This window comes from Dipodomys spectabilis, unplaced genomic scaffold, assembly GCF_019054845.1.
Source record: "Dipodomys spectabilis isolate Male_0828 unplaced genomic scaffold, ASM1905484v1 ptg000481l, whole genome shotgun sequence".
Taxonomy (NCBI): Eukaryota; Metazoa; Chordata; class Mammalia; order Rodentia; family Heteromyidae; genus Dipodomys; species Dipodomys spectabilis.
This window is the reverse complement of record NW_024871158.1, coordinates 463,623-484,396: the sequence shown is the minus strand read 5'-3', so window position 1 is coordinate 484,396 and position 20,774 is coordinate 463,623.

The window sequence follows — 20,774 nt, the reverse complement described above, 5'->3', positions numbered from 1 at the left end:
ATAACGTAACAACATAGAAAAAGAGGACATATATATTGCTACCTCAAATTTTCTGAAAAGCTGCAATGTCATCATTTGATTCAAATTTCCATTATTTGTGTACAGTGTCATTAAGTGCACATAAATGCAAATATGAGCCGGGTGATGGTGGTAACCAGTGACGCTAAGAGGCCCCAAGCTCAAAATTAACACAGCTTTTATAGTATCAAACAAATAAGCGTAGGGGGTTTCCACACAGGCAAGTTCACAAGTTAGGGGGTTTAAGTCATCCCTGGTCACACTTCCCTTTTCCTGCTGGAAGACCTGGGCATCTGTTCTGTTCCTTAAGGGTAGGCAGGGTTTGGTGGCAACCTGCGGTTTTTCTGAGAACTATTTTTCTCTTTGGCAGCACAGCTCACTTTGGGGGTTACTCTGAGGGCAGCACAGCTCAAGGGGCTTCATATTAAAATGGAGTTACTTTAGCTCTTCCTAGCTACTCAGAGCACTGAGATCTGAGGATCCCTGTTGAAAGCCAGGCTGGGCAGGAAAGACCGTGACAATCCTATTTCCAATAAACCACCAGAAAACCGAAAAAGGCCCTGTATTGCAAGTGGTAGAGCCCTCTCTTTAAGCTGAAAAGCTAAGAGACAGCGCCTAGGCCCAGAGTTCAAGCCCCACGACCGACCAAAAAAAAACAGAAAAAAAATACTACCAAGAAAAGTGAGTATAGAGGAGTATGCAGGAATAACATTAGGAATTCTACTGTCTCTACCTGTTTATGTGATTGCATTTCTTGATATTGAATCTCTCCTCTTGTTACTCTTATTTTTTTTAATTTTTATTTTTATTGTGAAAATACTGTACAGAGGGGTTACAATTACATAGGCAAGATAATGAGTACATTTCTTATAAAGCATTGTAGACTCCTCCTTTGTTTACCCTTCCAATCTCTCCCCATCCTCCCTCCCCCTCCAAGTTGTAAAGTTCGTTTTCGACATGACAACTTGTACTTCTCATTGTTGCAACAGGTCCACCTGTCTCCTTATTTAAACGACTTGTTTTTCCCCTTCCCCTCCACAAATTATACCGACATCAAATAGACTAAAAGCAGGGGTTATACTGTGGGGGAAGGACATACAAAGCAAAAAAGAAATAAACATAATTGCATTAGAAACAAATGCATGAAAGAAAAAAAAACATTTAAAATACATATCTTAGAGTTCATTTTCCTAATATCACCTTATCTGACTTTTTCTGCTTGACTCATACTAGATATTGCAAATAAGGGAAATCATGGGACCTATGTTTCTTTGGGCTTGTCTTACTTAACTTATTTTTTTCCGAGTCTTTCCATTTCCTAACAAATGGGGCAATGTCATTCTTTCTGATGGAGGCCTAGAATTCCATTGTGTATATATACCACATTTTCTTGATCCATTCATCTACTGAGGGACATCTGGGTTTGTTCCAGATCTTAGTTTGGTAAATAATACTGCAATAAACACAAGTTGTGCTGGTAGCTTTAGTGTGGTCTTGTTGGTAAGCATTTGGGTAAATGCCCCAATATGGGACTGCTGGGTCATAGGAGAGCACTAGGTGGAGTCTTTTGAGGAACCTCCATACTACTTTCCAAAGTGGTTGAACAAGTTTACATTCCCACCAACAATGCAGTAAGGTTCCCTTCTGTCCACATCCCCTCCATCATCTGTTATTATAGTTCTTAATTTTTGCCATTCTAACTGGGGTGAGGTGGTATCATAATGTTGTTTTGATTTACATTTCTTTTATGGCTAGGGAGGTTGAGCATTTCTTCACATGTCTATTGGCCATCCTTCTTTCTTCTTCAGAGAAGTTTCTCTTTAAGTCATTAACCCACTTATTTATTGGGCAGTTGTTTCTTTGAGGATTTGTTTTTAGGAGAAGTAATTTTTTGAGTTCCAAGTATATTTTAGATATGAGACCCTTGTCCGTTGTATGGCAAGTGAAGATCTTCTCCCAATCCGTGGCCTTTCTATTGACCTTGCTAGCTATGTCTTTTGCCATGCAGAAGCTCTGCAGCTTCATGCAATCCCATTTGTCCAAACTTTCTTTGATTTTGTGTGTTTCCGGGTCTCTATCGAGAAAATTTCGGCCTGAACCAAGGAGACTTAGGGTTTCTCCTATTCCGTCCTGTAATGTTTTCAGAGTGTCTGCTTTGACTCCAAAGTCTTTGATCCATTTGGAGTTGATTCTGGTGCAGGGTGATATATAAGGATCTAGCATTAGTTTTCTAAAAGTAGTTGACCAATTTTGCCAGAACCATTTACTGAAGAAGCTGTCTTTCTTCCATTCTATTTTTTTAACTCCCTTATCAAAGATAAGATGGCTATATTTCTGTAGGTTCATTTCTGGGTTTTCAATTCTATTCTATTGGTCCTGAGGTCTGTTCTTGTGCCAGTACCAAAGTGTATTGGTTACTATGGCTTTATAGTAGAGTTTGAAATTTGGTATTGATATTCCTCAAGCAGTGTTCTTTCCGTTGAGGAGCGTTTTTGCTATTCGGGGTCTTTTATTGTTCCATATGAATTTTTGGATTGTCTCTTCTTTTTCCTTGAAGAATGGGTTTGCAATAATGATAGGTGTCACCTTGAATTTGTAGATAGCTTGGGAAGTAGTGACATTTTCCCAATGTCGATCTGTCCAATCCAGGACCATGGAAGTTTTTCCCATTTTCTAAGTTCTGTTTTGATTTCCTTTTTCAAGTTTTTAAAGTTTTCATCATAGAGGTCTTTCACTTCTTTGGTTAAGTTAATTCCTAGGTATTTTATTTTTTGTGGGGCTATTACAAATGGAGTTGCTTTCCTAATATCAGCACCACTTTTCTCATTGTTGGCATACAGAAAAGCCATTGATCTTTGAGGGTTAATTTTATTCCCTGCTAATTTGCCAAACTTTTGAATCAGCTTGAGTAATTTTGGAGTGGAGTCTATGGGATGCTTTAAATACAAGACCATTTCATCTGCAAAGAGGGAGAGTTTTATTTCTTCTTTACCTATTTGAATCCCTTTATGTTTGCATTTTGTCTTATTTCTGTAGGTAGGCATTCTAATACTAGGTTGAATAGAAGTGGAGAGAGTGGACATCCTTGTCTTGTTCCTGAGTTAAGAGGAAATGGCTTCAGTTTTTAACCCTTAAGTATAATGCTGGCTGTAGGTTTGTCATATACAGCCTTTATTAAATTGAGGAATGTTCCAAGGATTCCTAATTTTTCCAAAACTTTCACCATAAAAGGGTATTGGATCTTGTCAAATGCTTTTTCTGCATCTATTGAGATAACCATGTGGTTCTTACCCTTGCTCCTGTTGATGTGATGAACAATATTGATTGATTTGTGTATATTGAACCAGCTTTGCATCCCTGAAATGAATCCTGTTTGATCGTGGTGTATGATTTTTTGGATGAATTGTTGAAGTCGATTTGCCAAAATTTTGTTGAGAAGTTTTGCATCAATGTTCATCAAAGAAATGAGACTATAGTTCTCTTTCTTTGATGAGTCCCTGCCTGGTTTTGGGATAAGGATTATGATGGCTTCATAGAATGTGTTCGGTAGTCAAAGTTCTCTTTCAATTTCATTGAAGAGTTGGAGGAGTATTGGTGTGAGCTCTGCTTTGAAGGCATTGTCGAATTCCGCTGTAAAACCATCTGGTCCTGGACTTTTCTTAGATGGGAGACCTCTTATGTCTGTTTCTATTTCAATGCTTGATATGGGCCTGTTAAGATAGTTTAACTCTTCTTGGTTTAATTTTCCCATGTCAATATTTGCTAGGATAAGGTCCATTTCTGCCAAGATCTCAAACTTATTAGCATAAAGTTTTGAGAAGTATTCCCTTAAAATGTTCTGAATCTTGGTTGTTTCCATGGTGATGTTTCCATTCTCATCTCTGAGTTTATTAATTTGTGTGTGTTCTCTTCTTTTTCTGATAAGATTTGCTAAGGGTCTGTCAATTTTGTTAATTTTTTCGAAGAACCAACTCTTTGTTGATTCTTTCTATAGTTTTTTTGGATTCTAATTCATTTAATTCTGATTTAATTTTGATTATTTCTTCCCATCTACTGGATCGGGGTTTATCTTGCTGCTCTTTTTCAAGAATGTTCAGATGTGTCATTAAATTGTTGGTTTCAGATCTCTCCAATTTGTTGATATAGGAACTCAGAGCTATAAACTTGCCTCTGAGTACTGCCTTTGTTGTGACCCAGAGGAACTGGTAATATGTGTGCTCATTTTGGTTGAATAGCATGAACATTTGAATTTCCTTTCTAATCTCTTCCTTGACCCACTCATGATTCAGCAGTGTGTTGTTCAGCCTCCATGTGTTACCAGACTTTCTTTGGTGGCTTTTGGTGTTGAGTTCTGTGAGAATGCAAGTTATAACTTCAATGTTTCTGAATATGGACAAGTTTGCTTTGTGGCCTAAAATGTGGTCTATTTTAGAAAATGTTCCACGTGCTGCTGAGAAAAACGTGTATTCTGATGCTGTTGTGTGAAATATTCGGTAGATGTCTGTTAAAACTAGTAGATCTATACAGTTGTTTAGATTTTCAGTTCTCTGTTAAGTTTTGGCTGTGTTGATCTATCTAGTGGGGAGAGTGGTGTGTTAAAATCCCCAACAATTAATGTCTTTCGATCTATGTGGGATTTGAGGGAAAGTAGTGTTTCTTGGATAAATTTGGGTGCGCCATTGTTTGGCGAATAGATATTTAGAATTGTAATATCCTCCTGAAGGAGAGATCCCTTAATTAGTATGTAGTGATATTCTTTATCTCTTCTCACAAATTTTAATATGAAGTCTATTTTATCTGATATTAGGATTGCAACTCCCACCTGTTTATTGGGGCTTTTTGCTTGGTAGATTTTGTTCTAGCATTTACCCTTGAAAATGTGTTTGTTTTTACGGGCAAGATGTGACTCCTGAAGGCAGCAGATAGAAGGATCTTGTTTTTTAATCCAACTAGACAGTCTATGTCGCTTAATTGGAGAGTTAAGGCCGTTAATGTTGAGAGAGAGGACTGAGAGGTTTTTGGGAGTTCCTGCCCTGTTATCTACCTTCTTGGGGGCTGTGAAAACTGTGTTCTTCCTATGGTTCTTGGATTCTCTGTTTTGGTGCTGTTTCTTGGCCTTTATTGTGGCCTTGTTGGTTTTCTATGTGTAGGACATCTTTAAGAATCTTTTGTAGGGCTGGTTTGGTGGAGATGTATTGTTTCAATTTTTCTTTGCTATGGAATGTTTTTATTTGGCCTTCAGTTATGAAGGAGAGTTTAGCTGGGTACAGTATTCTTGGTTAATAGTTTGTTCTTAGGGCATGGCATACATCATTCCAGGCTCTTCTTGCTTTGATTGTCTCTGCTGAGAAATCTGAGTTGATTCTAATTGGTTTCCCTTTAAGGTGATTAATCTTTTCTCCTTCACAGCTTCTTTTCCTTGGTCTGAATTGATCCTGTGTGTATTATAATGTGACAGTGTGATGTCCTATTCTGGTCTGGTCTATTTGGAGTTCTAAAAGCTTCTTGTATCTGAATAGGCCTATCTTTTTGTATGTTTGGGAAGTTTTCTGCTAGGATCCTGTTACACAAATTTCCTAGACCATTAACTTCTGTTTCTAGGTGCTCCTCTACACCCATTATCCTTAGAGTAGGCCTTCTGATGGTGTCTTCCACGTGTTGGATAGATCTCTCATATTTTTTGGATTTGTCTTGGGTGGTTGTTTATTCTTTCTCTATAATGTCTAGGCTGTCTTCAATCCCCGAGATTCGATCTTCTGCATGGTCTAACTTGCTGTCGAGAATTTCAACTTTTTTAAAATTTCTTTTTCTTTTAGTTGGTCAGGTTTTATGGCTTGAAATTCTTTGTTGAAGCTTTGTTTTACATCTTGTATGAACTTCTTTACTTCCTTAATTTGATGGTCAATGTTTATTCTCAAATCACTTAGTTGATTGGTTATGGTTTCCTTGGACTCCCATTCTTTTTGTTGGTTTCCATTCAGCATTCCCTTTGTGGTCTCCCTGACTACATTCAGCTCTTTGTTAATGGATTCCATGAATTCCTTTAGTGATCTTTGTGTATTCTCATCCTGTTCTCACAATTCCTGTATTACTCTTTGCTTAGCTTCCTCCCGTTCATGCGATTCCTGTAGTTCTCTTTGAGTGTTCTCAGCCTCTTCAGGTCATTACTGCATTTCTCTTTGAGTATTCTCAGGGTGCTCATGCAAATCCTGTATCATTATTTGAGTAGCTTCCTCACGCTTATGATATTTCTGTATAAATTTTTTGATTGCCTCCTCTCTCTCCCTATCACGCTCATACAGAGTCCTTTGTATGTTTTCAATTTTTTCATTTATCATGTTTGCCAGCAGTGTTTGTATAGCTATTTGGGGACTCTTCTCTGGATTATTTATTATCTATTCTGTCCGCTGATTATCATGACTGGGAGTTGAGATACCCCGACTTGCCATTTTTCTTATGATTTTCCGTCTTACTCTGCCCATTTGGGATGAAATTAACACCAGTTTTGTGCTAGAACACTATCTTAAGGCAAGCATCAACCAAATTCTGTATTTGCACAGTCAATAGTCTGCAGATACAATCTAGTTCAACAGATACAACTATTCAACATCAAACAACTATATATTAATGGGCGCAAAGAAAAATTTGGTAAACCAGAAATTATTAGGTTTAGGACTAGATGTGGGTAAAAAATAGGAATAGAGTGATGTGGGAAGGCACAGGGAGTGTTAACTAAGTCCTAATCTCAAAGCAGGAAATAGGTTGGATAGGATGAAAGTAGAGAGAGAGAAAAAAAGAAGAAAGAGAAAGAGAACAAAAGAGACCAGAAAAATTAGAAAGGTAAAAATTAAAAATATTACACAGAGCAGAAAACAAACTATTCAGAGAAGAACATGAATATAATGAGAGAAGGGGAGGGATATAAAGGAGATGTGAAAAACTTAAAAATAAAAATACTTAAAATATTATATAGGTATAAAGAGGTAGTACTGCTATTAAGGAATTTGAGTCTAAGAGGTTTTGAATTGAATAACAAATTAGTGGATTTAGTGTGTACACAATGGGGGATAAGGTCTAATAATCGACTCCGGGTTTATCTGAGGATGTGCAGAACAGCAATTAAGTCACATAAAGAAGAACAAAAGAGAAAAAAATGTGACAAAGATAAGAGAGAAAGAAAAAAGATCAGAAGTTCAGTAGAGCTAACCAAAAACAAAACAAAACAAAAACACAAAATCAAGAAAAAAAAGGAAAGATAGAAACGTACACACATTTATAACCCTAAAGTAAAATTCTAAGAGGAAAATAAATTACTAGAAAATATTTTTTTTCAAAAAAGGTAAAAATTAAAGATTAAAAAAAGTTTTCTTGTAAAAATATTTTTCTTATAAAAGGTACAACAAAAAATAGTTCTTTGATTTTTTGGGGGGAGGGGTGGGAAAAATCCTATGTCTCCCTTGTGTCAGTAACCAGCCTCTTGTTGGAGTCTCTGGTCTGCTTGTGTTCTTGTGGCTTGGTTAGTTACTTAAGTCAGTTTCTTTGAACAGGCAGAAAAATGCTCTGCGATCCTCCTCCCAGATTAGTTCAATGGGAGGGAGATCTGCTTTGAGTATCAAAAAAGAAGGAGATGGCTTTTTACTCGAGTTTGGAGATGCTGTGATGAGGCTAGGTTCTGGGTAGAGTTGAGGCCTTTCAGCAAACAGTAGCGTTTCCCGGTGGCTGGTTTGTGAGAAACTCACAGATCCCAGCCTGGAGCCACTCTCAGGGTTTCTGTTTACTGAATTTCAATTGATTGTCAAGGCTGCTAAAGGAAGGGGCAGCCTCTTGCTCTGATTACCTGGTGAAGAAAGCCACTCCTGGGGCTGGAGCCTGAGCTGGGTGACTTTTCCCTGGCTTGAGCTGAGTCTGGCAGGTCAGGTTAGGCACTTGTGACCTGCTTGATGACTCTAGATTTATTCCAAGGCCTGAGTTGGAGCTAGCAGCTCTGCCAAGCTTTGTCGGTATCCAAGATGGAGATCTCCGGTACTGGGGGGGGTGGGGATGGCCTTCCCTCCTCTGCTCCCTGAGAAGGAGTGAGGACGTCAGGCTTCTACTCATGCCGAGTCTTGGTTCCTGGGTTGTCTCTGGTCTGCGAACTGCAGGATGAAGATGTCTGCTCCTTGTCGGTTCTTACTGGTGTTGAGTAGAATCCACTCGCCCACCACGTCTGGCTCCTTCATCCCGGACTCTGTGATTCAGGTATGGTGGCTGCAGTTGCTGCCTCCACCGCGGCAGCTACCACAGCGGCTGCTGGCAAGTGCTCAGGGCTGTCTACTTGCCTGTATTTTCTCTCTCTGGCCTAACTCTCTGTCCTGTGAAGGCACACTTGGTGTGATTCTCTGCCTTATGACTGTTCACTGGAACTCTAAAACTGCTTTCCATGCAAGAGCTTGTTTAGCCTCCAGCTTCTCCTCCGCCATCTTCCCGGAACTCTCTTGTTATTCTTATTTTATGTAATCCAACATCTTTTATTACTATGAATTTAATGTGGGAATCTAGCTTTAAAGATGTCTAAAGTTTCTTCCTTTTCAATCAGAATATTTTCATTATCATGATATGCTGTGGTCATCATCATCATCTTCATCAAAATTATTATTAGCATCAGAAGTGCTAATTATTGAAAGTCTGTTTTGTGTCTATGATTTTGTTATTATTTGTCTTTTTAATTAATAAGTTTAATGTCACCACGGTGAATGCATCCATATTAAAATTTTGAACAAATAAAGAAACACAACCTAAACCATATCAGATAGCTTGACTCTATGCTTATAACAAATTATAGAATAGATTTTTGAAGCATTGCAAATTCCTAACCAGTATGAATTAACTTCCTCTCTCCCCAGCACTACACACAAATATTTAAGAGTTTCAACAGAAATTTTTCAAGTGATATACTGTAAGTATTACTACAATATCAAACGCATATCTAAAATTTCCTTGAAAGTTATAAACTCTACTTTCTATTGAAATATTAGTGATTTTATTCTAGGAAATTTTTAGAAAAATAGACTATATATCTTTGGAATGAAAAAGGTCAAAATAGTAGCATAAAAGTTTTAGAGTGAGTCTGTCGTCTCTGTCTCTCTCTGTCTCTCTCTGTCTCTCTGTGTATATATATATATATATATATATATATATGTTATGTGTAGAAAGATGTAGAAAGATATATTTTTAGAGATTATTTGTCAGAAATATATACATATATCTAAATTTATGTGTAGAATGATATACATTACAGTGAAAAAATATTAAACCAATCAAATTTTTTTAATTCATCAAACCAAGAAGTGCTGGTAACTCAAGCTTATAATTCAAGCTATTCTTGTGCTGAGATCTTATAATTATATTTGAAACTAGTCTAGACAGAAAATTATTTGTTAGATTCTTATCTTCAATTAACCACTAAAAACAGAAATGAGCTCTGTGTCTCAAGTTGTAGAGTGCTTTCCTTGAGCATAAAAAGGCTTAGGGACAATGCCCAGGCCTTGCAAACAACCACAACAAGAAAATGTATCACATTAATTTCCCAAAAGCATCTTTTACCTGCTGTGAACATTTCTTAGAAACATGAATACATGCCCTTGAAAATGTTAAGTTAAAATATATACAATATTTATGTCTATGTTAAAGACATGACTATTTAGATTAAGATATTTAGGTAATGATTAAGAATTAAGAATAATGATGGGCCGGGCTCTGGTGGCTGACGCCTATAATCCTAGCTACTCAGGAGGCTGAGATCTGAGGATCGCGGTTCAAAGCCAGCCCTGGCAAGAGAGACCGTGAGACTCCTATATCCAATAAACCACCAGAAAACTGGAAGTGGTGCTGTAGCTCAAGTGGTAGAGCGCTCACCTTGAGCTGAAGAGCTGAGGGACAGAGCCCAAGCCCAGAGTTCAAGCCCCATGAAAAATAAAAAAAAAAAAAAAGGATAATGATGGGTAGGTAAAATATTGGGACTGGTCTTTTATTCTATTTTATGATATTAATAAAATGATATTTTAATTATTATATAATATTACTCTTGCTTATTACTTGAATTATAATAAGTGATAAATGTTTTTAAAAGATTTCCAATGCAAAGGAGTATCAATTTTTTATAATTTCAAAACAATTAAGAAAATGATTGCAAGGCTGGCTCACTCTAAGACTATATTTGTTCTCTTGTTCTAGTTTTTATATGTTCGCAGAAATTCCAAAAATTCAATAGATGTTGGCATGCAGGAATCGCTTCACTGATACTAATATTGGAGCCCCTTAAGTGGAATTGTTTTATTTCATTTGTTATTTTCACAAATAAATCAAGATGATCGTGTATTTTGTTTCTTTTCACTGCTTTTGGCTTTTGTCTTGAGAATAATTTGGTTTCCTAGCAAAGTAGAGAATAGCAATTGGATTGAGCAAGTAATGTATGGCTTTCATAAAATGCAGATGCATAGATTTGTGTCTTCTGTCATTTGCTAAACATTTCTTCCAGAAAAGGTTATCGATTACTTATAAGTGATGCATAATTCCTAGGTATTCCAGTTATCACATAGACTTTTTGATTGAGTTATCGCTGTATAAACTCAAAATAACAGACAAAAAAAACTTCATAATAAACAGAAATCACATCTTTGTTTTAAACGCTGTAGTTTAGAGATTTTTTAGCCAACACCAAAAATATCTTAAGTATTGTGCATTTTGTGTGAAGAATTTTTAACAATAGTATTTTTGCTGACATGTAATTCATTTACAATATATTATCTCCTTTTATTGTATACATTTTAGTGCTTTGGAAGTGAATTCTACCTTCATAGGTTTTCAAAGCCTAGTTTTCACAAACTTCCATTTCTTCAAATAGAAATGCTATGAATTTTAGAACAGACATTAACATAGATATAAAATTCTGTTACAGGAATTTGTCCAGCATACATCCTCTACAGTGTGTCTTTTCAAAATTTGTTTTTGGGGATTATTTCCAGGGATTCACACATACTATTCAAGTGCACTGTCAATGAACTACAATTCTCTGTCCAAACACATTTCTTACTTCTCTTTAATATAGTCATAGAAGTGTAATGAATGGATCCTATACAATTCTCTTTGACCTTTTGAAGACTTGAAAACTTGCTTGCTAAAATGATTGCAGTATTATACAAATAAAATCACTATGAGGAGTATATCAATTTCTCCACAAATGCATTGCTATATTTTGTGTCATCTTTTTATATTAGGGTCATGCTAGTGAGTTTTCTTTTTCTTTTTTCTTAGATACTAAAGAGGAGCTTATTTCATATGCTCCTCCTCTTGAATATTAATTTACATATGTTCTTTAAAGAAATATCCTATTCAGGCAAAACTTTATATAGAATTAGAAGATATAAAAATGCTTAAGGTTCCGAATCATTGTAGCATTAATATTATAGCATTAACAAATATGTTCCCTCCATCTGTTGGATGTTTTATCTTTGGTTATAGTGTCCTTTGAATTATGAAACGTTATCACTTGATATAATCCAGTTCATTCTTGCTTTTCTTTAGCCAGTAATGCTTTGCACTTCAAATTTTTAGAAAACTTTACTGATCCAATGTCATGAATTTTTACATTTAAGTTTTATAGGTTTTTGCACCTCACATTTAGTTTGATAATCATTTTTTATTTTAAATTTTTGTATAAGGATTGAGGTAGGCTCGGTGCCTGTGGCTTACGCCTGTAATCCTAGCTACTCATGAGTCAGAGATCTGAGTGCTGTGGTTCAAAGCAAGCCCGGGCAGGAAAGTCCATGAGACTCTTATCTCCAGTAAACCCCTAGAAAACCAGTAGTGGTACGGTGACTCAAGCGGTAGGGATCTGGCGTTGAGCTGACGAGCACACGGACAACACCTAAGGCCAGAGTTCAAGTCCCATGAGTGACAAAAAACAAAACAAAACAAAAAAAAGATTGAGGCAGTAGTCTAAGATCATTCTTTAAATCTCGAGAGAAAATAGTGCCAATACACCCATTTAAGATTCTATTTTTGTTTCATAAAGTCATGGGATTCTTTTCAAAATCTATTCACCATAAAACTAAGAATTTATTTTTGACAAATCTGTTACATTCTTCTATGTGTCTGCTTTTAATTTAGAACTATGTTTCCTTAACTACTAAACATGGTAATAAGATTCAAATCTAGTATGGAGGCTCAAGCTACACCATTTTACAAGGTTGTTCTGACTGACCTGTATTCCTTGAATTTACATACGATTATATTGAGCAGGTGAACCAATATTCTGCAGAGATATCTAGATATTTGATAGTCACTCATATTTTGTACCTTGTGAAAACACATGACCTCAGATATTATATATAGAGTATATATAGAGATATGTCTTTAGAGAATATTTGAAACAACTAAAATTAATTTAGGAATGAGTTAAGATTTAGATAATGCTGTAGCATAATAAAGCTGAATGATAACAACTTGAGCTGTAAACAGAGAATGAGAGTGGAAAGAATGATGGACCATATAGGAGCTATATGTCATTGCTCTTATGTTTCAAAAAACAGAAAAACTTCAGAGAAGAGAAGGAGAAAAATAAAGTGTCCTGAGTCAAGTTTCTTTTTAGCCCATCTAATAGTTTGGAATAAAAGTCAGTGAAAATGGGAAAAAATAAAATAGAAAATAAAGCATTGTATATACCTGTTACAATGTAAAGAAATTGTAATAAGAATATGATAATTAATTTCCAAAGACATAAGAGAAAGAACAGGTAATCTCCAAAGGGCAAAAGAAATAAGAGAGAAAAGAAGCAAAGTAAAACCTTTATCAATAACAAACACAAGACTTTGGAAGTGGAAAGTCAGTGGAAATATTCAAAATAGCAATAAAATTTGCTAGCGTGGATAGACTATGGATCACATTTTATCATATATAATTTTGAAAAAGCATACTAGGAATGAAAGTTTAAAAGTCATGATTTAAAACATTATTTGGATTATAACTAGACAGTATAGCTCAGTGGTCAAACATTGACCTAGCATATGTGAGGCAATGGTGTGATCTTGCAAGCATTACAAAGTACACACAAAGCACACACACACAGAAACCACATAAACATGCACATCCACACACCACATACACACATTTTGAATGTTTATATTATCATATTTAACGGAGGAAATTATCACAAATAGTAAAGGTATGTTAATATATGAAATCATTATATTGCTCATACTATTTAAAAGTTTAGTAGAAATAAAATAGTCACAATATACTTGGATTTTAATAGATTAAGTAAATTGAAATTAATAGAAAACATGAGAATCTTTGCAAATAAGTTTTAAATAATAAATATTTTGAAACATGTGTCATTTTACTTTGACAAAAGATGTTACTGGTGTTTTAACTCAAGATTTAGAATATGATAGTGAGGTGCTCTATATAACGCTATGGATGGCTTATCTATAATCATTTCCTCTCAATAGTTTTATAATAAGGTCTTGTAGTTTCTGTCACTCTTGAATTACAAACCCTATTTACACTTCCCACAATAGCTAGAAAATGGATGCCACAAATCACCATGCTCAGCTCAAATTTTTTTTTTAATTCAAGTACAAATATTTCCAAAAAGTGACCAGGTAATGAAGCCTTTCTTAATAAAGTATGTGCTTCTTGAAAATACAGTAAGTATTTGCTACCTGGACAAATATGTTCATAACTATAAGAAAATAAATTTATTTAAAACCACTTACCATATAAAAATTAAGAAAATAATTTTTAAATAGTCACATGTTAAATATTTTAAGAGCAAAATATATGTATCTGAATAATTTACATGTGTAAAAATCATGCAAAATTAAATTAACTAATCCTACAACTCTGCAAAAAGAATTACCCTAAAGAAACAAAACATTTAAGTTCAAATTTGAAATTTAGAAAATAAAATGAAGTGTAATCTTTAGTTGACTTAATTAATGTAAACCCACTGTATATCAATTTTATAATAAAAAATCCATGAACAAGGAAAGCACAAGTACCCATTGATCAATAACAACAGCAAAAGTATCAGTAGTTCTTGTTTTGTGTGTACAAAAAAATCGATGGAAGAGATTACAATTTTCCTTCCTTAAGAAATGGACTCATTATCGTATTTATGTAACTGTAACCCCTTTGTATATTTTTAGCTTTGGTTTTGTTTTTGTTTTTTTGGGTCTGGTCGTGGGGCCTGAACTCTGGGCCTGGGCACTGTCCCTCAGCTCTTCAGCTCAAGGCTAGCACTCTACCATTTGAGCCACAGCACCACTTCTGGCTTTTTTCTTTTTGCTTATGTGGTGCTGAGGAATCGAACCCAGGGCTTGATGCATGCAAGGCAAGCGCTCTACCACTGAGCCACCTTCCCAGCCCTGTACATTTTTATTACAATAAAATTAAATTTAAATTAAAAATAAACCAAATAATATACCAATTAAGAATTCTTAGAAGCCATTGGTTGAAAACTTTGTAAAAAAAACTGCCCTAAGTACTCAAGGAATACACTTTGATGATAGTATTTAAATATTTCAACTTCAGCAGAGAAGCAAAAAGTTTAAAAACTGTTACAAAGTAAAGCAATAAATCAGAATATGTTACTATTAATAATAATCATAAGATGAATTTATAGTGGTAGTCCAATATGTAAGAAATGACACCATTTGCCATTCGTTTGCACTTAATAAATGAGAAAGAATTTTCTAGGTCTTTTAAAATTATCTTAAGTTTAATGAAGAAACTATTCTGTCACATCATATGATAATCAGATAAAGCTGATATTAGAGAAAAGAAGAGATTTCACTAAGTTTTTGGGGGTTATTGTATATTCTTATTTTGGTTGTGGGAAATTGTGGGGATTTCAACTTGGGGTATATTGTTCTTGCTAGGCTGGCGTCTTATCAGTGGTTAATTTTAGGAGAGGGGTTCCCTTTACAAAAGAACATGCACCTGATCTGTCCTTTTAACCTTCCCTTCATCAATGGCATCAGAGTTGCACACCAACTTGTCTAGCTTGCTACCTTGACTGGTCTGGATCCGCAATCTTTCCAAACTTAGTCTCTAGATTGTGCAGGATGGTGGAAATGATTCTATGCATCCAGCTACAGACTGAGAAGGAACTTCACTAAATTTTCGGCTTGGATTCTGTTCCAAAGCCTCCTAAGTAGTTAAGAGTACACATGGGAGCCCCTGATGCCAAGCAGTAAGACTATTTTTTTAAAGCAACTAGACATATATATGACTTAGGCTTGTGAATACCTCAAGAAAAGAGTAAAAGAGCAGTGAAGCATAGAGGACAGGCAGAATTTTAATTAGCTACTCAGAGGCTGAATAATTTTAGCTAGCTACTCGGGAGTCTGAGATTTGAAGACCACTGTTCAAAGCCAGTTCAATCATGAAAATACAAGCAATTATCTAAAAAAAAACACATCAGTGTAGCAGTGGCTGAAGTCGTAGACCACTATCCTTGAGCACAGAAGTTTAGGAATAGTTCTCAGACACTATCAAGCCTCAAGAATGATGAATGCATGCATGAGCACATTCACATGTGCGTGTGCGCGTTCACTCGTGCATGCACACAGACACAAATGAGTATTTCCATGTGACATTTTTTTTAATTTTTATTTATTTATTTATTTTATTTCATTTGTGAACATACAGTACAGAGGGGTTACAATTACATGGGCAGTATAATGCGTACATTTCTTACCAAGCATTGCAGCCTCCTCCTTTGTTTACCCTTCACATCCCAGCCTCCCCCCTCCTTCCCCAGTCCCAATCCTTCCCTTCCCCCCCCCCCCCGCACCGATGTTGTAAAGCTCGTTTTGGACATGACAATTTGTACTTCTCATTGTTGCAACAGGTCCACCTGTATCCTTAAACGACTTGTTTTTCCCCATCTCCTCCACAAGTTATACTGACATCAAATATAGTGAAAGCAGGGGTTATACTGTGGGGGAGGGACATACAAAGCAACAAAGAAATAATCTTATAAATGCGTTAGAAGCACCATGTGACATTCTTTAAGTTTTTTCCTTGCTGTAATTTATTCCCCTGTATTACTTCGCAAATTAACAAAACCAGCTAAGGACCTATTTACATAAAATTCATCATGTTTCTCTAAAATCTACTCTCTTTTTGGAAGCCTGCTTTTATTTGACCCAAAAGTAAATTATTCAGGAAGTCAATTCATCACACTTAAGTCTGTATTATTAGATGATTGTTTAGGTTATTCCTAGCAATATGATTTTGTGAAATCCTGCATCAAGCAATATATTTCTTTCACTAGAAGGGAAGCCTCTGTCAAACAATTAATTACAGGTTTTTCTCCTCCAGGTATGCATCTGTAGTTTTATTATCTTCATATATTTCATAATCTGTCAGTGTATGCCAAAGGCTGCTGTGAAAATAAAAACATCCTTCTCAGCAATTAGCATTTGTATACCATTCATAGATATGAAGGTGTTTAAATGTTACTGAAATTGCTCTGAAATAAATAACGTTCACCCTGACTATCTTGAGCAAGAAGAATTGGTATCCCAGCACTTTAGATAAGAACTTGAGGGAAAGAAACAAAAGGAAAATTGAGGAACTCAACACATAGATTCAAATGAAACGAAACAACACAAGAAAACACAAATTAATTCAGTACTCAAGAACTTGCAGGAAATGCAAAGAGTTAAAAATAATCAGCTATGACAAGCTTATGAAAATCCTGACTACATGGGAGTTCACTGTTGTGAGGATAGTGGCTAAAGCCCAGACTGGACAGAAAGATCTGTACACAATGCCATGCACCTGTTTTTCTGAATTCCAGGATGAATAACATGAAGTGGACTGAGGCCAAGATCATACACAAGTAGGAAGCCAGTTTCTATCTCAAAAATAATCAGGTTAATTTAGGGCTGGGCACATGACAAAGTGGTAAGAAAACGCATTTAGGGAGCACAAGACACTGAATTCAAACTCTAATATTAGGGGTATTAAAGATAAAAAGCTATGATTTTAAATACTTGGAATAATTGTAACACATGAGTATTTGAGTGGAGAAAAATCCATGAGAGAGATAGAATGAACCCACGTTCCAATGCTTTCTACTTAAGTTATAATATTTATTGGTACTTCAGACAAAGCAGAGTTACCTTACAAATGAGCATGAATGTGCATTTGGGTGATGAAAATACTCTACTTACACAGGTGTAAATTAAATAGATTTTCTTTGGTAGATTGTGGTTCTTAAACTAAGAGCCTGGGTGATGTCCTGAGCTTTTTCTCTCAAGGCTACCACTCTACTACTTTGAGCCACAGTTCCAATTCTGATTTTCTGTTGGTTGTTTGGAGATAAGAGGCTCATGGACTTTCCTGCCCAGAATGGCTTCAAAATATGATCTTCAGATCTCAGCCTCCCGAGTAACCAGGATTCCAGGCATGAGCCATCGATGTTTTTAATAATTTAGTAAATTGTACAGTTACAGAAGTTATAAATTATCATTGTAACCTGTGTAATATATATGTGTATGTATGTATCAATGCGTTCGGATAGAAATATCTTAACATATTTTTGTATCTACAGTAGATTTAAGAAATCATCCTTCATTATAAAATAAAATGGAAACAAAAGTTAATAAAGTGCAAAACAAAGGGAATCGTTACACGTTTCTTTTTGTTGAATGGAATATGAATTGTGAGAATCAGTTTGGAAAAATCATCTCTACTTTACCAAATGGATAATGGTTATTAATTCCAATCCATCTATTTTCCCATATTGTGCATCCTCACACATGAATGTCAAAATCCAACCACACTTTTTGCCTTTGTATTTAACTCACCTGTTATAATTTAGGAGATAATCAAATAAAGATTAAAATAATAGTAAGTGAGGCTATTAGTTAGAGCTTAACAAGATTTTAAATATGATATTAGCTAACTAATTGCATATTTCTTACTTTTACTCTGTTGTTATGTCCCTCATTCCCACATTAGGAAAGTACATAGAAGGTTCTCACTAAATTATATGTACAATTATTAAAAATGTATTGAAAGAATATGGGCACAGTGTGGTTTTAGCTTATTGAGACCTGTATGGGGTAGTGTGTTTTTGAGGACTTGCAATACGTTGTGATGGAGATGAAGGGAAGGATGTGCTTATTCTGGAAAACAGGTTAGAGGATTGCTCCCAGAAAGATAGTGATGAATTCTTCCAAATGGTTACAGTAAAAACACTTTCACAACCATATTCACTACTTCACTATTCACCATAGCCAAGTTATGGGAACAGCCCACATGCCCTTTGGCAGAAGGATGATTGGAGAAAGTGTGTCATATATACACAATTGGATTGCACCTATCAATTATGAAGATTGTTACATTATTTGCAAAGAAATAGATAGATCTAAAAATATGTTAAGTAAACTAGGTCAGAACCAGACACACAAAGGACCCATGTTCTGTCTCATATTTGGAAGCTAGAGCTTTATACAAGTTGACACAACAATATTAACCAAAGAATGCTATTTGCAGAGGAGTATTTAAAAGGTGTAATTTTTTTATAAAATTGAACTTTTAATCCAACAAAATGAATTCCAGGAAATTATCACTTGGAAGAGAGGGGGAATCAAAGGGAAGGAATAAAGAGAGTTATGGAGGAAGAGAGTGAAGACAGTATATTCAATGCAGATAGTATGAAACTAATAAAAATGAAGGTGGGGTGAGGTTTGGAAGGGTAGGGAAAAGTTACATAAATATCCATTATACTTAAAAAATGATTTATTGAATGGAAATTCCTTGTACAACTAGTTAAGATAATAAAAATATATTTAAAAACAATGGAGACATCTTAAACTGCGTTCTCTTAAACCATAAGTCAATATAATAGTTTCCTCCTTAGAAATTTTCTTTGCAGAGCTGGGAAGGTGGCTCAGTGGTGGAGCGCTTGCCTTGCATGTATGAGGCTCTGGGCTCGATTCCTCAGCCCCACATAAGCAGAAAAAAAAGCCAGAAGTGCCGCTGTGGCTCAAGTGGTAGAGCGCTAGCTTTGAGCTGAAGAGCTGAGAGACAGCGCCCAGGCCTAGAGTTCAGGCCCACGACCAGACACAAAAAAAAGAAATTTTCTTCGCAGGTATTTTCCTCATAGTGACAGAAAAGTGATCAATGCAATGAATATCAATACATCACATTGCACATCATAAAGAGACACAATATAGAATCACGGTAAAAATGTTAGAATTCATCAAATGTTAAAATAACAGGTAGAATGTGCCAAATGCTATTTGATTGTTTTTCTGCATACTTTAACTATGGTATCTAATTTAATCCTCACAATAATTCCATAAAGTGGAACTATGTACATTATTAATTCTCAGATGATGATACTGAAGTCTTCAGAGTTGTAATTCCTAGTACAACATTGCACACATGGTAAGTGTTATCCTGAGATCCATCTCCCACTGTATCAATTAACCTCATTCTATTTTATGACTAAAATACCAGCACTTAGTCTACAAATTCTAGGAGAAATTCTCAGAATTATTGTGTACACTCATAATATTTCACTTTATCTTTGTTAGAAAATAGGTAACAGTATTATGAAAACTCAAAATTCATAAGCAATGCATACCTCTCTGGTGAAAGGAACTGATAAAGTATAACATTCTTGATTTCTAGCTCAAAATAGTAGAAATCATATTGTATCCCTTCACTCAACACTGCACTGCCTGAGGACCCTATCACTGTTTAACACAGTCTTACTGAAAGAATGACCTCCCCAATTCCTTATGGAAACAGACTGCAGATCTTATGGACCAATCATTTCCACATTGTAGCTCACCTAATTTGTTTACCATTAGAAGTATTTTGATTTCTTTTTATACCCAATATTTTGAGAGAAAGGTACTACTTTAGAATGCCATTAAAGCAAGACATATAAAAATCACCTTTGACCTCAGAAAAATATATTACCTTTCATATACCCAAAAATGCCATCTGACCAATCATTAATGTTAGGAACGAGAGGTTAAAAATTATAGACACCAAGACCTAAGCATGAATTAAAGATTCTCCAACTTGTGAATACAATTTGTTTAAAAAGACATAAAGGGCTGGGAAGGGGCTCAGTGGTAGAGCGCTTGCCTTGCATGCATGAGGCCCTGGGTTCGAAGCTGCAAATGGTGCTGTGGCTTAAGTTGTAGAGCTCTACCCTTGAGCTGAAGAGCTGAGGGACAGCACCTTGGCCCAGAGTTCAGGCCCCACTACCGGACCCACCCCCCCAAAAAAGACATCAATACAACTACATCTTTTCAAAATTTCTTATGATACTGAAGATTCAGTCATAAACTATTAACACTTGAAAATAACTCATCTTCTTGGGAGCAGGACACAAAACACAAGATTAATCCAAATCATTTTCAAAGACCTTTATTTATACTACAAATTCACTCTTATAACTACAAAGATTCTAAAAATAACTGACTTTCTATCAACAAATATTTCCATAACTCCTGGACAAGTCCATATGTTTCTCTTCAATATAAGGCCTTAAATTGGTAATGTTTTAATCACAGTGTTTCCTCTTGCCTCTAGGCTGTAAATCTTGAAATGGTGAAGCTTTAGATCTAACTGTACCAAAAACTGAAGTAGAGATAATGGAACAATACTTTAAAACGGAGTTGCCTTTGATACCCTAACCACAACAGAACAATGGAAAACAATTTCTTATATTATATATACTT